This window comes from Lathyrus oleraceus, chromosome 4, assembly GCF_024323335.1.
Source record: "Lathyrus oleraceus cultivar Zhongwan6 chromosome 4, CAAS_Psat_ZW6_1.0, whole genome shotgun sequence".
Lineage (NCBI taxonomy): Eukaryota > Viridiplantae > Streptophyta > Magnoliopsida > Fabales > Fabaceae > Lathyrus > Lathyrus oleraceus.
The window spans coordinates 402782211-402805787 of record NC_066582.1 but is presented as its reverse complement, the minus strand read 5'-3'; the positions used below and the strand labels follow the sequence as shown (position 1 = coordinate 402805787).

At 35.8% G+C, this 23577-nt stretch overlaps 2 long non-coding RNA genes and 2 other non-coding genes across 4 annotated transcripts; 2 read left to right on the top strand and 2 right to left on the bottom strand.

The window, feature by feature from the left end:
• LOC127077629 (small nucleolar RNA snoR2/U65) lies at nt 1-147 on the bottom strand. Its single transcript, XR_007787419.1, has one exon. It is a non-coding gene; the product is annotated as a small nucleolar RNA snoR2/U65 (small nucleolar RNA).
• Nucleotides 148-198: 51 nt separating this feature from the next.
• On the bottom strand, nt 199-371 carry LOC127077606 (small nucleolar RNA Z112). The gene has a single exon (XR_007787397.1). It is a non-coding gene; the product is annotated as a small nucleolar RNA Z112 (small nucleolar RNA).
• A 16541-nt stretch (nt 372-16912) lies between these two features.
• Nucleotides 16913-17968, top strand: LOC127135595 (uncharacterized). Its single transcript, XR_007808615.1, has 2 exons — nt 16913-17377; nt 17719-17968. It is a non-coding gene; the product is annotated as an uncharacterized LOC127135595 (long non-coding RNA).
• A 2048-nt stretch (nt 17969-20016) lies between these two features.
• On the top strand, nt 20017-21394 carry LOC127075685 (uncharacterized). Its single transcript, XR_007786631.1, has 2 exons — nt 20017-20473; nt 20675-21394. It is a non-coding gene; the product is annotated as an uncharacterized LOC127075685 (long non-coding RNA).
• Nucleotides 21395-23577: the final 2183 nt, after the last annotated feature.

Below are 23577 nucleotides of genomic sequence, written 5' to 3'. Positions count from 1 at the left end.
AAATGTAATCACACAAATCGGCTCAGCATGATCATGGAAAATAAGATCTGCAGATTCCTATCAATATGCGAAAGAATTGATTTTGTTCCAATTATAGCATCGAAGATCACTGCTATCATATAGCTACCACCGACGTGGCATCGGACCGTACAACAGTCACAACAATAAAAAAAAAACGAAATAATTTTAAAGATGAAGTACCCTCAGGAACCCGTTTCAAATCTCACACACAGCGCCGCCGCAAAGAATGAACTCGACCGATAACAGTATTCTGGTATCGGCGAATGAGAACAGTATCTCAAACGGTGCTGCTGTTTAGAGTGTCATACGGCACTTCCTATCAATTTTTGGGAGATCCTCCTCACCGGATAATTTACCCTACATAATGAAACTAAATTAAATCGTAAAATAAAGTAAATCCCAACATATAACAGGAGATGATTTGATAACACATATATTCTGTGTGCCATTTATAGGCGTGTTTGTGGGCTATTAGGGTAAGGGGTATTGGGCTTGTAATATTAAACATGATATCTATGTTATTATTGGTATACAAAAAAAATAATATAGTAATTACCAACCAACAATCTTAAAAATAAATGTAGTATATCATAATAAATCATGAATTTGTAAAAATAACAACTATTAACTATTTATTTTATAGTTCACTCATTTTAAATTATTTAAATTCATATTTTGTTCTATGAATCTGATAAAATCTGTAGTTTTCTAATTTAATCCATAGATAAAACATAAAAAAAGGAAATTAGATATAATTTAGTAGTTTGTATGTTTAAAAAGAATAAAAGTATATTTTCAATAAAAAATTTAAAAAAGAGAGAGAAAAGCATAGGGTGTGTTTGTTTGATGGATTAAAATTATAATCCCGGGAATATCATTCCTAGGAATAGTATTGCCAGGAACTTTATTCCCATCAATGTGTTTGGCAAAATCAATAAAGTTCCTAGGAATATTTTTAAGTTTTATTTAATTAAATTTTAAAAATTAAAAATAAATGTGTTAAAATAACATGAGAGTGGGAAGCTATGGTTGGTTATTTTATATTCCCATGGGAATATAAGATTCCCATCATTTGACATGGGAATAAAAATAGAGAAATTTATTAACAAAACATATTCCTGGGAACAAAAAGTACCCAGACATAAACTATCAAAACTTGAAACAAACAAGGGAATATGTGAATTCCAATGTCATATTCCCGGGAATAATATTTGTATCCACGAAACAAACACCCCCATAGAGTAAAAATAGGGGGGATATATAAGAAAAAACAAACAATATAAAAATTAAAAAATAATTAAAAAATAAAAAAATAATAAAATAATAAATAAAATTAAAAATTAAAAATTTCATATACAATTCTTTCATTCATGACATACAAACAACAACAAAATAAATAAATAATAAATAATTAAATGAAAATATAAATAAGAAGAAAAAAAATTCATAAAATAGAAACAAACAATAAAATAATAAATTGATAAAATAAAAATATTGAAGAATCTCATATGCAATTATTTCATTCATCATATGGTTATACGTACCTACAACATTAACAATAAAATAAAGAAAAAAATGTAAATAAAAAATATTTGTACAATATAAACTTGAATAATATAATAAACTAATAAAATAAAATAAACTAAAGAATATTTTAATACTATGTGCAATTTAACATATCTTCATGCATTAAATCCTTATATCTCATTTTTTATAAGTAAGAAAATAAATAAATAAATTGAATAATAATATAATAATTGTATGTATATTTCTTCCATTCATGATTGTAAAAATTGAAGAAAGATTTCAATAATTTTGTTGTAAAAAAATCAATAATTCAAGTGTTGCAACTATTTACTGTGTAACACTCAACGTTGAAGAGGGCAGGGAGTGGATGAAGCACTCGAGACCGATGAGGACAGAGAGTAGTCGCTGAATTCTCATTTGAATGAGAGGGATTTTGAGGTTGTGCAGAGATGAGACTGCATGGTTGAAGAAAGACTTATAAGGATTGATTGATATTACTTATACCAATAAAATGCATCTTCTTTTCAGTATTCTATCAAATAAGAACTTCATATATAAGTGTGCTTGACTTGGAGTAGTATTTGGATGAGTGACCTTACGAGAAATTTCCTAGAAAGCATGTGAGTAAGGATAAAGCATGCTGAAAAGACTTGTGTTGGTTTTTGGGGTCAGTCGGTAATCCTGAAAGTAGTTTGGGGCGTTACAAATGGTATCGGAGTCAGACCTCTCCCAGTACGATATGGTTCGGAAACGAACCAAATGGAAGCTGGTATGCATGTAACACCCGAAGCCAGAAAGGACGGAGAGTGGATGTAACACTTTAGGGCGAAGATGGCAGAGAGTGGTCGCCGAATTCACATTAGAATGAGAGGGATCCTGAAGTTGTGCAGGAATGTGACTGCGTGATTGAAGAAAAGCTTATAAGGATTGATTGGTAATACTTATACTAACAAGATACATCTTCTTTTCAAGTAGTCTATCAAATAAGAACTTCATGGCTAAGCGCGTTTGACTTGGAGTAGTATTTGGATGGGTGACATTCTTGGAATTTTCCCTGAAAGCGTGTGAGTGAGGACAAAGCATGCTGAAAAAACTCATGTTGGTTTGTGGGGTCAGTCGATAATCCTGAAAGCAGTATGGGGTGTTACATACTGCGTTTTGGTAACCAGTTAATGGGTGTAGTGTTTTTGGCTGTTAGAACAGGTGTAACCGGTTAAAGGGTGTAATGTTTTTGGCTATCATAATAGGTGTAACGGGTTACTGCGTTTTGGTAACCGATTACCACTAAGTTGAAATTAATCATTGAAACACCTGCAACTGATTACAAGTTCGTAGTAACCGGTTACATGCAGTTAGTTTTCAAAAAAATTGTTATTTCAATTTGTTACTTATGTCTCAATCCATTGTATTTGTATATATACCTTTGAGGTATCATTATATAGTTAATGAGAATGATGTATGAGCATATTTTCACCCTCAATTATTCTCTCTCTCTCTCTCTCTCTCTCTCTCTCTCTCTCTCTATATATATATATATATATATATATATATATATATATATATATATATATATATATATATATATATATATATATATATATATATATATATATATATATATATATATATATATATATATATATATATATATACACACACACACACACTCAATTACTCCATTTTTACCAACCTTGTGGTTTCAAGTTAACATTTGACATTAAGAGCCTGGTTCGGTCCACCAAATACCTAGTGTGCAACATGAATTTTATCTCAAATGAAAGAATCTTTGCAAACTTACACATCCTTGATGCGAAGAATTACGACAAATAGTGCAAGAAAATGAATGTTTTGTTTGGCTACCAAGATTTTCTTGAAGTGATCAAGAACGGTGTGAGCCCTCTTATCGAAGGTGCAACGGATGCATAACGAGCAACACATAAGAAAGAAAAGAAGAAAGATTCCAAGGCATTATTTTTAATCCATAAATGCATTGATACGGATAATTTCGAGAAAATGGTGATTGTGAATCATCGAAGCAAATGTGGGAAATCTTGGAGAATGTATACGTAGGAGTTGACAAGGCGAAGGCTGTGAGGTTACAAACTCACAAAAGACAGTTTGAGTTGATTCGAATGGAGGAGAAGGAGATCGATCATAAACAATTTCACGACAAGAATTACTCGGTTGGTAAATCAAGTAAAGGCATGTGGAGAAACTGCTACGGAAGAATATGTTATCGTGAAAATCTTGTGTTCTTTGACGACAAAATTCAATAACATTGTTGTAGCGATTGAAGAATCGAAGGACCTTACGACCATGAGCAAGAAAGAGCTTCAAAGGTCTCTTGAAGCACGTGAATAAATGATGGAGGAGAGAAATTGTGATAAGGAAAAGGATGAGATTTCTTTGCAAGCTCGTTTCAATGAGAAAGATAAGAAATCGAAGGGGAAATGGCCCATGAATAGTAGAGGGAATTTTAGAATTTTGGTGGAAGAGAATCGCAAAGTTCCAAGAATTCGTCTTGTCAAAAGAGTGAGAGCAGATGCAACAATAATGGTGGTCAAAGCAACTTTAGAGGTGAAACGAAAAGGATTGACAAGAGCAAGATGCATTGCTTTGTTTGTTAAAAGTTTGGTCATTTTTAAAGAGAGTGCAATACGAACAAGAAGGAAACTCAAGTGATGAAACCAAGGTTACAAGATAAGTGTTTGATGAGGAGAACAAACTCTTGGTCGTTATCATAGAGGGGGGGTGCAGGAATATCAGTTGGGAGAACACTACAGAACCATGTTGTAACCGGTTACGAATACGATGTAACTGGTTACTATGAGAAGAATTTGTCATGGTGACTACGAAAGAGGAAATTAAGTGCAGCAAGAAATGGTATTTTGATTCCAGATTCTCTACTCATATGTAGGGGATAAAATATTGATTTATCATAATCAATTATACTATGAAGAACAAAGTGAAGTTCGTGGATGATACCATTCTAGCGACAAAAGGGATTAGTGATGTGTCGATTGAGATAAGGGATGGTATACATTCTTTGATAAAGGATGTGTTATATATTCCCGGAATCAAGTGTAACCTTCTAAGTATTTTCCAATTTCTTGAGAAAGGTTACCTTCAAATGTGTGTGGACCGATGCAAGTTGATTCCATTTGTGGCAATAAATATTTTGTCACATTCATCGATGATGATAATAGAAATCTATGGGCATGCCTAATCAAGAGAAAGGATGAGGTATTTGAAGTGTTTAAGAATTTCGAGTCCATGGTTGAAAGGCAAAGCGTTCACAAACTCAAAGTGCCTAAAACGAATTATAGAGGCGAATACATCTCAAATTACTTTAAGATATTTTTTTATCAGTAGAGCATAATACATGAGGTAGTACCACCCTATACACCACAGGAAAACAGTGTTTCCGAAGGAAGAATTGATCTATTATGAACATGGTGAGAAACATGTTGAAGGGAAAGAACTTCCAAAAGAGTTATGTGGAGAAGCGGTGTCCATACCTGCATATTTGTTGAATAAGTGTCAATAAATAAGCTTGAGAAGATAACAGCAGAGGAAACATGGTTTGGATTTAAATTGAATCTGAATCATTTGAAAGTTTTCGGTCCCATAGCATATCGACATGTGTCGGGACTGCTTAGAAATAAGTTGAATGATAAGGGAGAATTGATGATACTTGTAGGATATCATTCTACCGGTGGTCACTGTAACACCTCGATTCTTTGTTATTTTATTTTTAATTTAGTTTAGAATGCCTTAAATTATGTTAATAATACTATTGAGGATGGTTGGATTTTTAGTAGAAATTATTATAATTTTTATTTTTTTAAAATAATAGTCTAAAAAGTGGGAAATTATGAGAGTGGTGAATGGAATTAGTGAGAGATGAGGGAAGTTGGTAGAATTATTAGAAATAAAAATAAATAGGGTTTCATTTTAAACATAAGGTAAGTGAGATAGTTTGACAATACATAGAAGTTGCTAGCGTAGTAAAGGCAAAACCCTAGTTGAGCAAGAGTAAGAGAAGAGTCTCCATAGCTAAAGCTTCAACCTTTTCTGCGAATTCGAGGTAAGGGGGGGGGGGGGGACTGTTCATGATATGGGTGTTTAAGCATGAAGGATAGAAAAGATTCCTTATCATATTTCCTTCTTCCTTTCCTTTTTCCTCCATTGACGAAGTTGTTGAATACTGAGATGGTTTATATAAAACCTCTCTAGATTGTTATGATATGTTATTGTTTTCGTGATCTGTTGATTTTTGATTTTCGTATGAATCAGTATGTGTAATTATGAGTTTGGATGTTCATGTGTATATGCTTTGAATTTATGAACATAATGATGATTTTTTTGGCTAATTGATGATATAGATTATTAATTTGTGCATTATTGATATGTTAAATGTTATATGATTAATGTATGATGATTTGTTGTGTGTATGGGGTTCTCTATAATTGAAATATAAGGTATGGAGTTGCATACATGGATAAAATGCTACTTTTGCATTCTGCACAGCGGTGACTGGCGTCACATTCGTGACAGACCAATCGTCACTGCATTGGGGAAGACGTCCCTTGAGGATGCATTGACGGGGGTCAACGAGGCGGAAGGCATACCTTCATAGCTTCAGAGACGGGCTCCCTTGCCCAAGAGTCGGCGCAATGACGAGTGATTGAGGGGGAACGATGATCAGTGGCCGTGACGGCCGTCATGCCTAGAGGGTTGACCGCCAGCCCTTGTTTTGACATATTTTTGATCGTTTGACTCAATTTTTTGAGTGGTTTCCGTTTTCGTTAGTGGTTTGATGTTATTTGATGATTATTGATGAGAAGTTATATATTTTTAATTATTGTGTTAGATTTATAATGAATGCCTCATGAAGAGGAAACATGTAGAGTTTATACTGAGATAGTTCGGTTCAGTAGAACCATTTATGTGGCCTTGCATTAGCAATGATTTATGTTGAGTTTTAGGTTCGAGAGGAACTAGCAACGAGTATTAAAGTTGGAGGTTTAGACGAGTATTGCATATACTTGTGTAGCATTCATGCATCGTGTATATTGGAGATAGGTAGTACTTATGTTCGGTGACGAGTTAGGACTTTGGTCCAGTGATGAGTAGGATTATCGGTCCAGCGATGAGTTGGACTTCGGTCTAGTGCTGAGTTAGGACTTCGTTCCAGTGACGAGTTGGATGATTTTGTAACTCACCTCTGAATATCCAAATTTTGATACCACGTGCATTGGAGTAGAGGAGGTGAATACATTGATACCATTGTTTGTATTTTCTCGCTTTCCTATTATCTTGATTTGTTATTGTATTCATTTTTGTATACATGCCTCTGTGGGATTGGAATTTGTTTTGAGATAAAGCTTCACACAAGCTTGGAGAAGAACCTTAGAATAATAGGTTATGTAGTATTGAACTGAGGGGTTTACACCTCGTTTGAACAATACGAAGACCTCACCTAGAGTAGATCCGTTTTGGATTTTCATCATGATGTGGCTATCCCATTATTGCATTGAAATTTCAAATAAGGTATGTGACTCTAGAAACTTTACCTAAACCAAAACCATGTTATTAGGGTCGGAAGTCACGTAGTATTGGACCGAGGGGCTTACACCTCATTGGAATGACACGAAGACTTCACCTAGAGTATACCTTTTTGGAATCTTCCTTATGATATGACTAACCCACAATTGCGTTGAAGTTTCAATAAGGTTTGTGACTATAGGAGCCGTGTCTAGAGCCAAATAACCGTTTATAATATGAAATGGTGTGTATTGAACCGAGAGGTTTACATATCATTGGAACGATGCGAAAACCCTACTTGGAGTTGACTTGTTTGGATATATCCTCATGATGTGGCTAGCCCACCATTGCATGGAAATTTCTGACAAGCCCGTGACTCTGGATTTATTCCTTTAAACGTAATCCTAGAGTTATCCCCTTTGAGTTTGTGTATAAAGTACATAGAACATTTCATAGGGAGCCTACGCTTTAGGCTGTTGGAGACCTTAAATCTCTCCGCCATTGCATTTTTTTGCATAAAAACACAAAAAAAAAACTCCCATACATCTGCATTATCCACATGTCTTCAAATAAAAACCCATTTCGTATTCTTTCGCTAGTGCCACACTAAATCCCCAACACAAGTACTTTACTCGAGCCCGCGCTTGCCAAAGAATTGAGATTCGGGAATAAGAAAATGCAAGGGTAAGGTCACGATGACCTAAGAGGAAATGTGGGCCAGATAATGGAAATGCTCCAAGTCTAACAACCAAGAATGTACCTCCTTAAGTAACGATCATTTTAGAGATTTTTGGTGCTAGCTTCGATCCCCAACCTTCTAGGATTATGCCTTCCACATGGCTACTGTTTGGGTTACCTCCCAAGTATTCGCCATCATTTGAGGAAACCCCAAGCCTTGTGCAGTCTACTCAACATGTGATTCCCTTACCACTCACCATCGTAGCACATCTAGTTTTCCATACAATTGTGCAACCTATTGTCCACACAATTGCACAGCCATAGTTTGAGGACTCTCGTTATGTGTATCATGTTGTTGAATCTTCAAATGGATAGGATGAAAGACACAGGGAAATTAAGGGCGTGAAGGAAAGTTAGCGGGTTCTTGAGAAAAGATTGAGAGTCATTGAATGAGGCAAAGTTTTTGGTGCTACTGAAGTTAACGGAAATATACCTGAACGTATCGCACGCTTGAACATACAACAGAGTCGCCATCGAACTTTATTTATCCCCAGAGGGAAGGGAAAACATCGATAAAACCCGAGGGAAAGAGATATACTGGGTAAGGAAGTAGGTTATGCAAGGGGAAGGTATTAGCACCCCAAACATCCATGGTACTCCATGGGAACCATTTTGATTGCTCTCGCTCGAATAGGTGTTATCTCTAAGATTACTCGCAAAAGAATGGGAAAGGAAAAGAAATAGATAGAGTGCTCGGTGAGGATTGGGGCCCTCATGCCTACGTATCCTCATAGTGCAATGAGGAATTCAGAGCTTTCGTAGTTCGAAGAACTAGAGACAAGAGATGGAAAGGAAGTGTGGTAGAAGTATGGTATGAACCAAAGAATACTGTTGTTTGAACTCCAAAAAGGGTGAAAAGATGAACCCAAGAGTAAACAAGTATGAACCGACGAGTGAGGGCGTATAACACTTATATTAGTGTACGGGGACAACCGAAAAAGAGAGGAATTATGTGTTTGGGGTAAGGGCCAAACAACTCTTGGTTCACAGGGAGGTACAAGATGGAGCACAATGGTATAATGTATTTGGTTTAGAGAATAAGGTATATCACATGGAGTGAAGGAAGGTAGTATATGAATGTAGGTTGTGATTAATGTTCCATGGAGATGAATGGAAGAATGCCCTAGGGCAGGAGTGATAAATAAGTATGCTTACGTAGGATTCGAACCCTCGTGCCTACGTATTCTCATCGTGCAATGAGAAAATCAGAGCAATCGTAGTTCAACCCACTAAGGCTGAAATAAGAAGAACGAGATTGATAGGATTGCCTAGAGGCAGGTTGCTTAACGAGCAGGAACATGGTACTAACTGATGATGGTAATCAACCACGAGGACAAATGAGATATTTCCAGAGTCTGAACTCCATAGGGCAAGATAGATGAGTTCCATAGTCTGAACTAAATACAAGGCCGGGAATGGATTCCTAGAGTCTGAACTCAAAGGGGGAAACAAAGATATATTGTCAAGGTTTGAACTCGGAGTCAATGTCAAAGGTTGCCAGAGTCTGAACTCCATGGGCAAGATGGATAAGCATGACATAGTCTGGACTATAAGGCAAAGGAACTGATTTGAATGTCAGAGTCGGAACTCCATCTGGGAGGAAGAGTATCATTCCAAAGTATGAATTGTATGTGCAACGCAAAAGGTAGCCAGAGTCTGAACTCCAAGGGCTGGATAAATGAATTCCAATGTTTGAACTGTAAGGCAGGGTAGTATGTTAAAGTTTGAAATGTATAGCCAAAATCAAGATAGCCAGAGTCTGAAATCAATAGGGCGAGGATGCCAAGATATGTATCTTATGGTAAAAGAATAAAGCTAGAGTCTGAACTCCATGGGCTAAAGAAGCTTACCAAGGTTCGCGCCTTGAGGGCAAGAAGCAAAGCCAGAGTCTGAACTCCATGGGCTAAAAGAAGTCGCCAAGGTCTGCACCTTGGGGCAAAGGATAAAGCCAGAGTTTGAACTCCATGGGCTAAAGGAAGTTGCCAAGGTCTGCACCTTGAGAGCAAGCAACAAAGTAAGCCATAGTCTGAACTGATAGGCAATACATGAAGCTATTGATTGAGAAATGGGTATGTGACCCTTGCATGAACTGAATGAGGATTGAATGATTGATCTTTATATAAAATAAATTGATAAGTAAGATAAGAATAGATAAGATAGCTCACGAAGAAACTGGGTTCTCCTGCCTATGTACCCTCATTGTGTAATGAGGAAATCAGAGCTTTCGTAGTCCAACCCACTAGGGGATGAAAAGAAATTGATTGGAGGCAAGAGGAAATGGATGACTGAGATTGAAATGATTTGAATGGAATGATTGGGAATTGAATAAAATGAATAATGGATAGACTTGATAGTTATTGGATGGTGAGAATCACAATAACTTTCAAGTGGAGAGAGAAAAGTCTTTGTAGTTGTTTCTTGCATTGATGAAGACCTTATCAATCGTTTGATTCGAATTGCACTAAAGCCTATGAATTGAGGTGAATACGATGAGAGCTGGGTTATACGTCCCATACTCAAAGATACTCAGAATGGGGGTAGGAATACTCCAGTCTCACTCCTTCTCCATTACTTAAGGCTCGTATCGTACAACTTGATTCATGATTGATAAGTTGTTGATTGTTGTCCTTGCTTTTTGTTGTTTTTGCTTTTATAGTGTGTGTGTGTGTGTGTGTGTGTGTGTGTGTGTGTGAGAGAGAGAGAGAGAGAGAGAGAGAGAGAAAGAGAGACTTGCCAATCGTATGATTAGAATTATGCTAAGATATATGAGTAGAGGTGAATACGATGAGCGCTGGGTCATACGTCCCATACCCAAAGATACTCAGAGTGGGGGTAGGAATACTCCAGTCCCACTCCTTCTCTATTGCTTAAGACTCGTGCCACACATTTCTAACTTTGACTTAACAAGTTCTTGAAGCTGCTACATTTGATGTGCTTAAATAATCCGCTGCTTGGTATGACTGAGGATGCCTTGATTGAAGATCTTGTCTTGAGGCCTTAAGCTCCACAGCTTGGAAGAAAAGTCTTATTAAGTGACCAAGGGTCTTTCGGTCACTCAATTTAGACTGTGGGATTATACAAGTTCAAAGGATTTAATTAATCAAAATTGCTTTTGATCAATTTAATCATGGGTTTTGTTTTGTTTTTAGGGAACTATGTTAGGATCTAGTTGAAGTTAGTAATTGTTAGAAACTACCCTAAGGGATTATGCATTAGAAATTGATTGAAAACTCTAAGTTAGAAGTCCTAAGGGAACATGTGCAAATTGGTCAAAATATTGGTTAGAATTCTATGTCAAGTCCTAAAATAATAAGGAACGATTAAATTCTATGTCACATTCTAATTCTAAAGGGATCATGTCATTCTATCACAAAATACCAAAAATAAGCCCATAAGGGCAAAATGGTCATTTATCAAAATATATCAAATTTTATGGTCTAAAAGTTTTATTTCTAATAAAAACCTAAAAATTGATTGAGTTCTAAAATCTATGCTAACCTAATGTTTAGAAATTAATTAAATTCTAAAGTCAAGTAAAACCTAATTTTAATCTAATTAAAATTCCCTAATTTCTAATTAAACCTAAGAATCTAATTAAATCCTAAAATCAAGATTTATTCCTAATTGTCAATTATCAACCTGATTATCCTAATTGAAATCATGTTAAGCTAATGTTCTAAAATCAAGATTTAATCTCTAATTAAATCCTACTTAACCAAATATTCTAAAAAACAATCAAATTCTAAACCAAAAATTAAATTCCTAGTCAATTGTTAACCAAAATATTCTAAAGGGTCAACTAATTATTTTCTAACTAATCAAAATATTTCTAATCATTCTTAATTAACCTAAATTAAAACCTAATATTATTCTAATTGGAACTTGATATTATCCTAATTCAATTAATCAAAAATGGGCCAGAGGTTGCAAACCTGGAAATGGTGGTGCAATGCCAAATCCTGGAGAGCAGTAATTAATCAAATGGGCCTTGGGCCCAAAGTCCTTGCCAAAAAACCAAAGCTGAAAGGATAACAAAAACACAGCAAAATAAAGGGTTGGAAACGGGCCTTATGCTAATCAGTGAATTTTTTTACCTTGTACCCCTACAGTTAGCCTCATACCCCTACAATTTTTTAAAAATTCTCATTCTACCCTTAATTGGTTTTAACCAATTTACCATTTCATTTTTACCATTCAGTTGAAAATTTTAGAAATTACACGTTTCACACCCCTCGCACCGGAACTCCCACAAAAAGACTTCCGGTGTGTATTTTTCCCAAACCGGAAGACTTCAAAAATGACTTCCAGAACACACAAAGCAATTAACTGGAAGACTTAACGAAAGAGTTTCGGTTCAATCAGAAAAAAGTTACAAACCGAAACACTTCTTGAAAGAGTTCCGGTAAACAAATTTACACATACCAGAACTCTTTGAAGAAGTGTTCCGGTTTGTGTAATATGTGTTCCGGAACTCTTTCAAGAAGTGTTCTGGTTTGCTTTTTATATTTTTTTTAATCTGTTTTTTATTTTGCAGGAATGGAAAATCTTCCCCAAATATGTGTAGATACTACTGATGCGTTTATAACGACTGAAAGATTTGGTACACGAGAAGAGGTTATCAGATGGATTAAAGAGGTTGGAATCAATAATAAAGTAACTGTTATTATCAGTCGTTCAGATACTGAAACAGGGAAGAGAGGGAGAAGTAACAAATTAATATTTGGTTGTGATAAAGGTGGGAAACACAAGAGTACTGATAGTGGTACCCAAAGTGCGTCCAAGAAATGTGGATGCCCATTTAAAATCAGGTCGACTCCGGCGAAAGATGGATCTAGTTGGAAGATTGATGTAAAATGTGGGTTACATAATCATGGTTTACCTGATAGATTAGAATGTCATTCGTTTATTGGTAGGTTGACCACAAATGAGAAGCAACATGTCACTGATTTGACAAAGAGACATGTACCACCTAGACACATATTGCTTTCCTTGTAAGACCGAGATCCTGAGAATGTCACTCGGATTACGCAAGTATACAAGCATAAGAGTGTGATACAAAAAAAGATAAGAGGTCCTAGGAGTAAGATACAACATCTATTTAAGCTTATTGAGGATGCAGGCTATGTCTATTGGAGTAGAAAAAAGGAGGAATCGAAAGTGGTGAGAGAAATATTTTGGGCACATCTTGATTCAGTTAAGTTGTTGAATATTTTTCCGATTGTGTTAGTTATGGATAGCACCTACAAGACAAACAAATATAGATAACCTTTGTTTGAAATTGTTGGCATGACATCGACCGAGTTGACTTTTGCTATTGCATTTGCGTATATGGAGTCTGAGCAGATAGAGAATTTTTGTTGGGTATTGGAGAAACTAAAAGAGTTGTTTATGAAGAAAGACATGTGTCCACAAGTGATTTTGACAGATAGAGATCTTGCTTTTACGAAGTTGAGCACGCGCACATAAGTCCCTTTTATGGTTATTTGCGTGGTTCCGTATCTCGAGCTGCTTTGAGACGTATTGCTGAAGAGTTATTGAGAGTTGATTATGTTGGAACTAACAGGAAAATATGTGGTTGTACTCTTAGAACATCTTATGGGTTACCTTGTGCTTGTGAGTTAGGAAGATACACACTAGGTGGTATACCGATACTCATTGATGTTGTTCGTGTTCATTGGAGGAAACTAACTATGGAAGTTGAGTTAGAGGTAGGTAAAGATGATGGATCAGAGGTGGATATGACTTGTGCAATGGATGAATTGTGGAGACGATTTAGGTCATTAGATGTTATTGGGAAAAGGGCATTAAAGAGTAGGGTATGTGAACTAGCATACCCAACAATGACTCCATTGTGTCCACCACCTGAGAAACTAAAAACCAAAGGAGGAGTGAAGAAGAAAGGGAAAAAACCAGCAGAATATGATGTTTATAGGGACCCTTCGTATCATGAGTATGTTGATAAGGCATCTCAATCTTCACAAAGGCAATCTCAACCATCACAGACTTCGAAGAAGTTAAAATTATCAAAGAAGCAACCACAATTCATTCTTCAATTTTCTAAACATATTAGATCATACATTGAAGATGTGGTTAATATTGAATCAGATGGTAATTGTGGATTTAGAGTCATTGCATGGATATGGTGAGGATGGTTGGCCAATGGTTCGCAAAGAGTTGGGGTTGGAAATAATAGACAAGGACAGGTCAACTTTGTATGACAAGTTATTTTCTAATCGGTTGTAAGAAGTGAGAGAATCTTTGATGATAGAATCCTTTGGTTCACAGCCACCTGAAAAATGGTTAAGTCTACCAGATATGGGTTACTTGATAGCGAATCGCTATAATGTTGTACTTGTCTGTTTAGGCAATCCGTGCATGACTTTATTTCCGATGACAAGTTCACATTCACCAAATGTCTCTATTTATTGCATTGGTTTTGTTAACCACAATCATTAGGTTCAGGTACGTATTTTATATGACAAGTTATGTTATATGCCTTAATATTTTAATTATTTCACTTAATATTTTATATGACTTAATATTTTAATTATTTCACTTTATCAGGTTAACATGAAAGAGGGGTTTCCATTGCCACCAGTCACATTAGATTGGAGGAAATTTCGTTCTCATACAGCAACTACTTGGATGTTAGGATTTGCAGGACGTATGCAACATTGGCAATTACTTACACCTATATTAGCATGAATATGTACTCAAAACATAAATATGTAATCAAAACATGAATTTTATATTATGTCTATTATATTCAGTTCTAAAACTTAATACATAAATCAATGTGAATGAGAAATATGCAAAGCTTCAAATAAATCAGCAAACTGTGGATCTTCCTCTTCAGCATTAACTTGTCTCAGATAGCGATGAATCAATGTAGATACACGAGCCCAATCAGGATCAGATGGTCCGGCGTCATATACAGGAACTGGTACCTCTCTTGGATCGTCACGATGGGGAGGGACCAACCGTGGATGCGAAACACAATAATACCACTCCAGATAACTATCTTTTACATCAGACGAAGTGGTGGCCAGGGTAGATGGACCGATCACATCGATAACACTCTGATGGTAACTAATCCAATCAACATCATTATCCGTCGCCATCATACAATCAAGAGGTGGGGATGGAACATACTGCCTATACCCGAACTGACGTAAACATCTGTCAGGCAAGTATGGAACATCTGTTTCACCCCACTTCAAACAGCCCTTGTAGAGACATATCTCATCAAACAGACGTCATGCTCTATGATCCTCAAATGGACGCCATATGACATCGGCAGGTGTCAGCTCGTCCAAAATATGTCGTAAATCATCAACCTTCAGGACTCTTTGCCTATACGACCATCTCATCACTCGGGGAAGACCACAGTTATCAACTGGTTTCCAATTCTCCCCTCTTTTTCCAACAGTTGGAAAGTACTCGTGAATCCAACACTGTTACAAAATACAAACATAATAAATAAAATAAATTAAGTTAACATATTTTATAAAATGAATCCAACACTTAATAAACAAAATTAAATTATATACCTGTATGAGAGTAGGATATCCACCGAGTTGTTTGCAACTGTACATGGACGCATCTCCAAGATATCTGTATAGGGTAACTAGTGCAGCTGCTCCCCAACTATATCCTGAACATCTATCTAAGTCCGTAAACAGGAGGAGGTATCGTGCCTCTACAAGTGTAAAGGTCTTATCGGCAAAAATGGTGGAATCCACCAACATCAACAAATATGCTTTAGTCGCATATGCCCAGCTAGAAGCAACTCTATGCTGTACGAATAAATCGTATAACCACTCCAACTTGTAATACGAACCCCTACAGCTACGAACATGTGACTGTGCCTCACCCTATGACACTCCTAAGTAGTCAACAACAAATTCAACAACTACCTCTTCTGTCACATCCTGAGGACTCCAGAAGATACCCCTGATGGGCAAGTGAAGCAGACATGAGACATCATCCAAAGTAATGCTCATTTCACCAAACGACATGTGAAATGAAGATGTCTCTAGATGTCATCTTTCCACAAATGTAGAGACAAGATTTGTGTCTATCTTGTTCAGACTGGTTCTCTGAAGTGAAGATAAACCAGATCTAGATACCAAACTCTCCATCTGTGGTGGAAGAGCCAATGGAACCCTAGATGTCAGCTTCAGTCCATGTCTAGCAACCTTCAACTCTTTCTTTGGACCTTTTTCCTAAAAATAATTAAAACACATATTAGAAAACACAATATAAAATATTCAACTATTATTCATTTTCAAATATATCCCGTTTATTTACCTCACTGAACCATAAATGTCGAGCAACATGATGCTCGTACTTCACCAAAAGAGACGTATCGTACGACCCTCCTGGATATCCAGTCGGCTTAGCTGCAGATGAAGATGCGCCCCGGCCTAACGTGCGGACTGGAATCCTACCATCTGCACCTCGTCTTCGAACCACTACAATTTTTTTTATAAAAAAAATTATTAAAAATTATAAAAAAAAATAAAAAAAATACGCACCGGAACACTTCAAAGACGAGTTTCGGTGTATAAAAAAAAGGATGACTACCAGAACATTTTCTAAAAGACTTCCGGTTTAGATCATCCAAACCAGAAGTCTTTAAGAAAGACTTCCGGTATACAACCAACCAAACCGGAAGACTTTCTAAAAGACTTCCGGTTCAGTGCCCCCAAAAGACAACAAACCGGAAGACTTTAGAAATGTGTTCCGATATACACTATGTGAACCGGAAGACTTACTCTGAGTGTTCCGGTTTACAATGCCAAAAAAATGGAAAATTTGGTTTCCGAAAGTCTTCAGACGAAAATGGTAAAAAAAATTATTTCTGAAAAATATACCCTATTTATATGAGGGTATTTTGATCAAAAAAAATTAAATGTAGGGGTGTGGGTACAATTGTAGGGGTACGGGGTAAAGTTTTCTTATCAGTGGCGCAAGCCCAAAATGGAAGCAGAAAGCTCAACGTGGAGGCCCAGTCATGGCTGCTTGGATATAGAAACAGGGAGGTGTAAGCCCATGAGAGGGGTGTGAACGGCGATGGAAGAGGTGCACAGGTCATATTCGATCGAGCCTGAGGCTCAATCCCTTATCCAAGCATAATAAAACAGGAAGACTCATGAGCTAAGAAGGGAATAACAAACGCTTCGTCATTGAAATACTTTCGCGAACCAACAAAAACCAGATCACGCTCTTCCATCGATTCGCATCTCAACATCAACCTTCGATCTTCCCGTCTTCTGCGACTTCTGGTTTTGGTTGCCACGAGCTTTTGTGCAGAGACTGAGGCAGAGTGAATTCTAGCTCAACCAATCAAAGCTTCAGCGTGGAGCTTTGATGGCTTTGTCTCAGAGCTTTAGTGAGGGTGGAATGGTTGAACTGGTTCGAGAGATGGTGAGGGTTGGTGCAGCAAAAGCAAAAATTCCTTCTTTGAAACGTGAACCAGATATATATACTGATTGAAATATCACAGAGTTAACACTCTGTTAACATTCTCCCCTTCCAAACGGTTAGAGTGCCTAATCCGTTAATAATTCTGTTAGTGTGAATTGGTTAGGTTAGTTGAGATTTCTGTTAGATTTCAGTTGGAAATTCTGTTAGAGATTTTTTGATATTTTTGTTATGCTGATTTTCAATTCTGTCAGATTCATTATTGTTCTGTGAGGTTTTGAGTTATGCAGGCATGCAGAGTTTTGATTAAATGATTGCTGGATTAATAAGTGGTAATAGTTATCAAGTTAGAAAATAGTTTAAAACAGTTTTCAATATTAATTTAGTTTGTGTGGTTGCTATGTTTGTTAAACTCTGAAAAATGCAGTTTTGTTAATTTTGTTCCTGTTAATTCTGCAGGTTTTGTGTCAAAATTATGCAGGTGGCTATATGGAAGCTGCATTTGGTGCTCCACGTTTCCTACTGTGTCATTATTCCTATCCCTTGCTTTGTATGTGGTCTTGCACATGTGGATATATGGGTTGGTTTACGTAGATATGTAACAATGGACTTTGGATATGATTTGTAATGGATATGGGCTTACTTTGGATATGGTTTACAAATGAGTTAATTGGTTATGAGATTGGAATGTATTACCAATTTATTCTAACATTCTATTAAAATTAATCAAACTAATTTAATTCAATTATTAAAATTGCCATTAATTTGATATTAAAATAAAAAATCTAAAATTTAAACCCAAAACAATCAATTAAAAATCAAATTGAGGTTTCACAATCAATTAAAAATTTAATTTGAAAATAAGGAGTCATTTTAAAATGAGTAAAGGAATCCAATTAAAAATTGATTAGAATTAACTAGAATTAATTTAAAAGTAAAATGGGATTAAATTAAAAAAATTGGAATTTTACATTTGGATTGAAATTCGCCTTAACTCAACTTGGAATTAATGATCAATTAAAATCCGATCAAAGAATAACTCTAATTAAGATTAATCAGGATTAGCCTCACAATTAGAAACAATTTTTACCGATGTTACTAAAGTCAAGATAATATGGACTTGGGGATGGATGGTTAACTTTGGTCAACTAGTTGACCAGAAAGTCAACTAATGACCTCAAGAGGCGTGAATTAGGATTAATATTAGCATGAATGCCCAGTGCATAGTGGATGAATGCAAATGGACTTCAAGTCGTGGGTCCGATAAAAAGTGAAAAGGGTAGGATAAATTTTGGGGTACAACAGCTACGTCCAAGAAAATATGCTTAGCATCCGATCTTGTGATCCCATCAAAGTTCAAGGCCCCATATTAGGGTCATTCATGCCTCCAAAAGCCATCTAATTATGTACTATCGAAATATGGAAACATATTTCGAGAACAATAAATTAATAATACATTGTTTTCAGGATAGCTTAAGTGGCGCTTCCTCTAAATGGTATTTAAGCCTTGACCAAAGCCACATCCAGTGCTTTCAAGATCTGTCAGATGCCTTTATCAAACATTACAAGTACAATATGAATATGGCAACAGAAGTTATGGACCCAAATGCTTACTGTTAAATACTTGGGAGATATGCATCATCTTCATGGTTTGGTCGTGATGATCTTTCCTTTTGGTATGATAAATGGACATGTGATGATTATCTTTGCAATTTGGTTCCCTATATTCATATTACTGACACAAAGATCAAAGTTTAATGGTCAATGGTTGTTTAATAGATTTAGTACTACTCTTCCCAATCTGGTCAAGGATAATATCAAAAGTGTCTCTTGATAATAATCATGAGGATGTTCTAATTTGGACTGGTTCCTTAAATGAAGTTTATTCATCTTCGAATGGTTATCAAGTGATTATATGTCACGTCGACAATGTATCTTTTAAAATCTCGTGTTAATGGTAGTTGGAATTACTATAGTCTTGTTGTGCCTCTAATCTTATGTGAGAGCTTTATGATACACTTAGAGGTCTTCAATTAACATGAAATCTAGATCATTGCATTATTATTATTATTATTAAAATTTGAGATTTAAGACTCAATTCGTCTTTGACTTTTATTCTTGGAGAAGAGAAATCTATAATATAAGAAAATTAGATGCTCGGGAAAACTTAGGGCCTGTTTGATTTGATTTTGTAAAACTGTTTTTTAGTTTTTAAAATTTGAAAATAAGAAAATTTGTTTGGTAGTCTAATTTTATAAAATTGTTTTTGAAAACTATTCTCTATTGAGAGTTTTAAAAACTAAAAAACTAAAACAGGTTTTAGAGGTTTTGGTTTTTGGTTTTTAGTTTTGGAAATTATGATGAGGAAAAATCAAGGAAAAGTCGTACACTTTTTAAAACGATTTTTAAAAGTAGAATTACCAAACATGTTATTTTATTGTTTTTCTTCAAAACTCTTTTAAAATTGATTTATAAAATAGTTTTTAAAAACTATAAATTTTTTCAATTTTTAGATTTTAGAAACCAAAAACAATTTCTCCAAACAAGTTTTTAACTTTAAAATTTTTAAAACGATTTTTAAAAACAGAACTACCAAACAGATTTTATTCCATTAGTTTTTTTAAAAACAATTTTTTAAAACTGATTTATAAAATCATTTTTAAAAATAGAAAATCAAAACTCAATCAAACGAGCCCTTAATATTGCCCTTTTTTTTTTTTTCTGCCACATCATCAATTCGGAGGCAAATGTGGTCCATAATTTTCAAAATTGAATCAAGTTTGCTTTTTGACCATTTAGTTGCAAAAGTTATGCACATTTGTTGTATTTCATTTACCTTTATATACATTTGTTGACTGATTCTCATTCATTCTGGTTCTAAATTAACTATTTCCAAAGTCAAATTGATAACTTTGTCACTTTCAAAAAATTTGTTTCCCATTGCCAAAGTTCACGCTGCATCATCTCTCTTCCTAACATTATCTCTCTATTCCTCTTCTTCTTTCTTCTCTAATCCATATCTTCCCATTCTTATTTCTTCTCTCTACCGCTGTTTGTACGAACATCATCTCTCTCTTCCTTTTCTTCTTTTTTCTCTCTTCCTTTTCTTCAACGGTAACTATAAGGTTGTTGGGGTACCGATCGAAATAGGGGAGACGACGACAGTTGTGACGTTTTCGGTGATATGCAGTTTCGCGGTGATAGATCTGACTGGGTATGCTCATTCCCTATTTTTTTGGAATGATTGTCGATTGAGATATATACATCATTCTGATTTTTTCTTTTCTTCCTAATTAGTTTTTATAGTTCTTAATGCCATTAATGAGTTTAACTTGGAAGTTTGATCCTTTTTTTCAGCTGCCAAAACTTTTTTGGACTATTGTTCTTCATTAACTTTTTATTGCTTTTACTTCAGTTCTGCTAACAATTTAGTTCGCATGTTTGATCGCCAAAAACTAAATGGTCACAGGGTTGGGTCTCCCTAATAAAATTGGCTTTGCAAGTATGACTCTAGAAATTCCATTTTTGAGTGGTTTGCTCAATACGACGACAAGCTAGCTTAAGCAAACAAGTTTTGGTTATGAAATTCTTATTTTCGTTTTATAAAGCTCCACAGCATTACAATATTTCAAATTTTGTCACAAACGTATCCTTTTGTATATGAATGGACTCTATGCACCATGGAAGTATTAATGCGGCATATTGTGTGGGACTAATGAAAGCTAACGAGATTTACTACAACAAATCGCGTGAAACGGTTATTATATTATCGCACAAACATATTGATTGCTAATTTTACATAAATGAGGGATGTCTTAAAAATGTAAATTTCTGAGTATGGTAAATGTTTTGATTAAGAGTTTTTGAGCAGCAACCAGCCTCCAAACCTATTGTCAGGGAAATGGCTTAATTTCAAAACAAGCAGGATCAAAGATAGTATTGGATTCTGGCTCCCACACCCTAGGATATGTTTTAGTATATTGGGGGATAGCTTCCAGTATGTTCTTTATGTTAATTAGTCGGTTCTGAATTTTGAGTTAATAATGTTGTTGCTGTCAATTACTTTATATTGATTATCACGTAGGTATTTTTCTGAATTGTTGAATTAAACAAAGTAAGATAAAGTTTACGCATATCTCTCCATCTTTTTTAATACGAAAATTGAGAAGTCATGGAGTTAATAACATGGAATTCGGCGTCAATCATTTTTATTAGCAAATTCAAAATGAAACAAGAGGTTGGTGGTGGTTTTATTTTGTTATGATGTTCTTACAACTTTTTTTAGGATCCTTATTTATCTATTTAGTTTGACAAAAGAATCTTTATGTTGATGATACTTTATTACAATCGTCCTTTATTTACACATGGCCCCATCAGAAGTAGCATATATTAAGATCACACACGGCCCCATCAGAAGTAACATATATTAAGATCAATGAGCTATGTGTATTGTGTTAGAAACTGTTATGAATAAGGACAAAGAAATTACCACAGTAAATGATGGAGAAGAACACGTGGCACATGATCCACATTTTGAGGAGCCTAGACGTGGATTGAGGACTAAATTCTCTAACAGAAAATATGCTGCAGAATTTGATTAAGTACCACAATGAGTGGCAATGATAGGGTGGGAAGAATTTAGTGGATTGATATCCTGACTCTCTCTCCTCTCTGGAAGCTTCTATGTTTTTCTGTTACGTTTTATTTGTATTCCTCTTACAATTGGCTTAGCCATTTTCCATCAATATAATCACTATTTCTATGCTACTGCACTTTGATTGCACTGTTAGTACCATTTTTAATTGCATAACTAAATTGTGTGTGTACTGCTTGATTGGTTTATAACATTTGGTGCTTCCATTGAGCTCTTCAATGGCTGAGAATACACGCATGAAAAGTATGAAGAACTCCATCGCTGATATGCACAAAACGTTGCAAAAGTTTCTTGAAGATTCAGACCGCAAAACTCTTCTAACAAAGCGACCCCAACTCCAACGATTCAACCGTTTCAGATGCGCAACATCAAACTCGATTTTCCTCGTTTTGATGGATCTGAGGTAATGAATTGGATCTTTAAGGCTGAACAATTCTTTGAATTTTATGCTACGCCGGATAACCACCGTCTTACCATTGCCGCCGTGCACATGGAAAAAGACGTTGTGCCTTGGTTCCAAATGATTTCTCGAAATGAGCTGTTTCAGCCTTGGGCCATGTTTACACGGGCCTTGGAAATGGAGTTCGGCCCATCTCCGTATGAATCCCCACGACCCACTCTATTCAAACTCACACAAACCACCACCGTCTCTGAATTTTACACTGCTTTCATTGCATTAGCTAACAGAGCACAAGGTTTGAGTCCTGAAGCCACCCTTGATTGTTTCATAAGTGGCCTTAAATCGGATATCAAGCGTGACGTGATTGCTCAAACATCGTCGTCGTTGTCTCGCGCCTACGCCTTTGCCAGACTCTTCGAAGAGAAATACTGCCCTACACCACCACCAAAACCTAACAATTCCACCGTCAACAAGCCGTACCATTTCCCTGGCCCAAATTCCACACCTCGAAACCCCACAAATCCACCATTACTTCCTAACCCTAAACCAAACAACCCAAATTTCAAAAGCAACCCAGTTAAAAGCATTACTCGTGCCGAGATACAAATCCGCCGCAAAAAAGGGCTTTGTTATTACTGCGATGAGAAATTTTCCATTACCCACAAATGTCCAAACCGTCATTACTTCTTATTACAAATGGAAGAGGATGACAATGACCCACCACCAGATCCCCTTGCCACCACTTTACATGACCCACCAACAATTGGAGATTCTGAGCATCACTTGTCACTTAATGCATTGAATGGCTCTCATGGTATGGGCACAATGCGCTTTCAAGGTCAGATTCAAAGCATTGCAGTTACAATTTTATTGGATAGTGGCAGCTCTGATAATTTTTTACAACCAAGGATTGCTCAATCCTTGCAATTGCCAGTCCAAGCTAATACACAGTTTCAAGTTATGGTTGGAAATGGGAATTCCTTGACTACGATGGGTTACATTGAAGACTTACCTATAGTTATTCAAGGTAACACATTACATATCCCTGTTTACTTATTACCTATATCTGGAGCTGATTTGGTGTTGGGAGTCCCGTGGTTAAAAACCTTAGGACCACATATTGCTGATTACAATGCTATGTCTTTAAAATTTTATGTCAAGGATAACTTTATTACACTTTATGATGAGAAATCTAAGGGTCCAAGACCGACACAGTTCCATCACATCAGGAGATTACAACATACTCATGCGATTGATGTTGCTT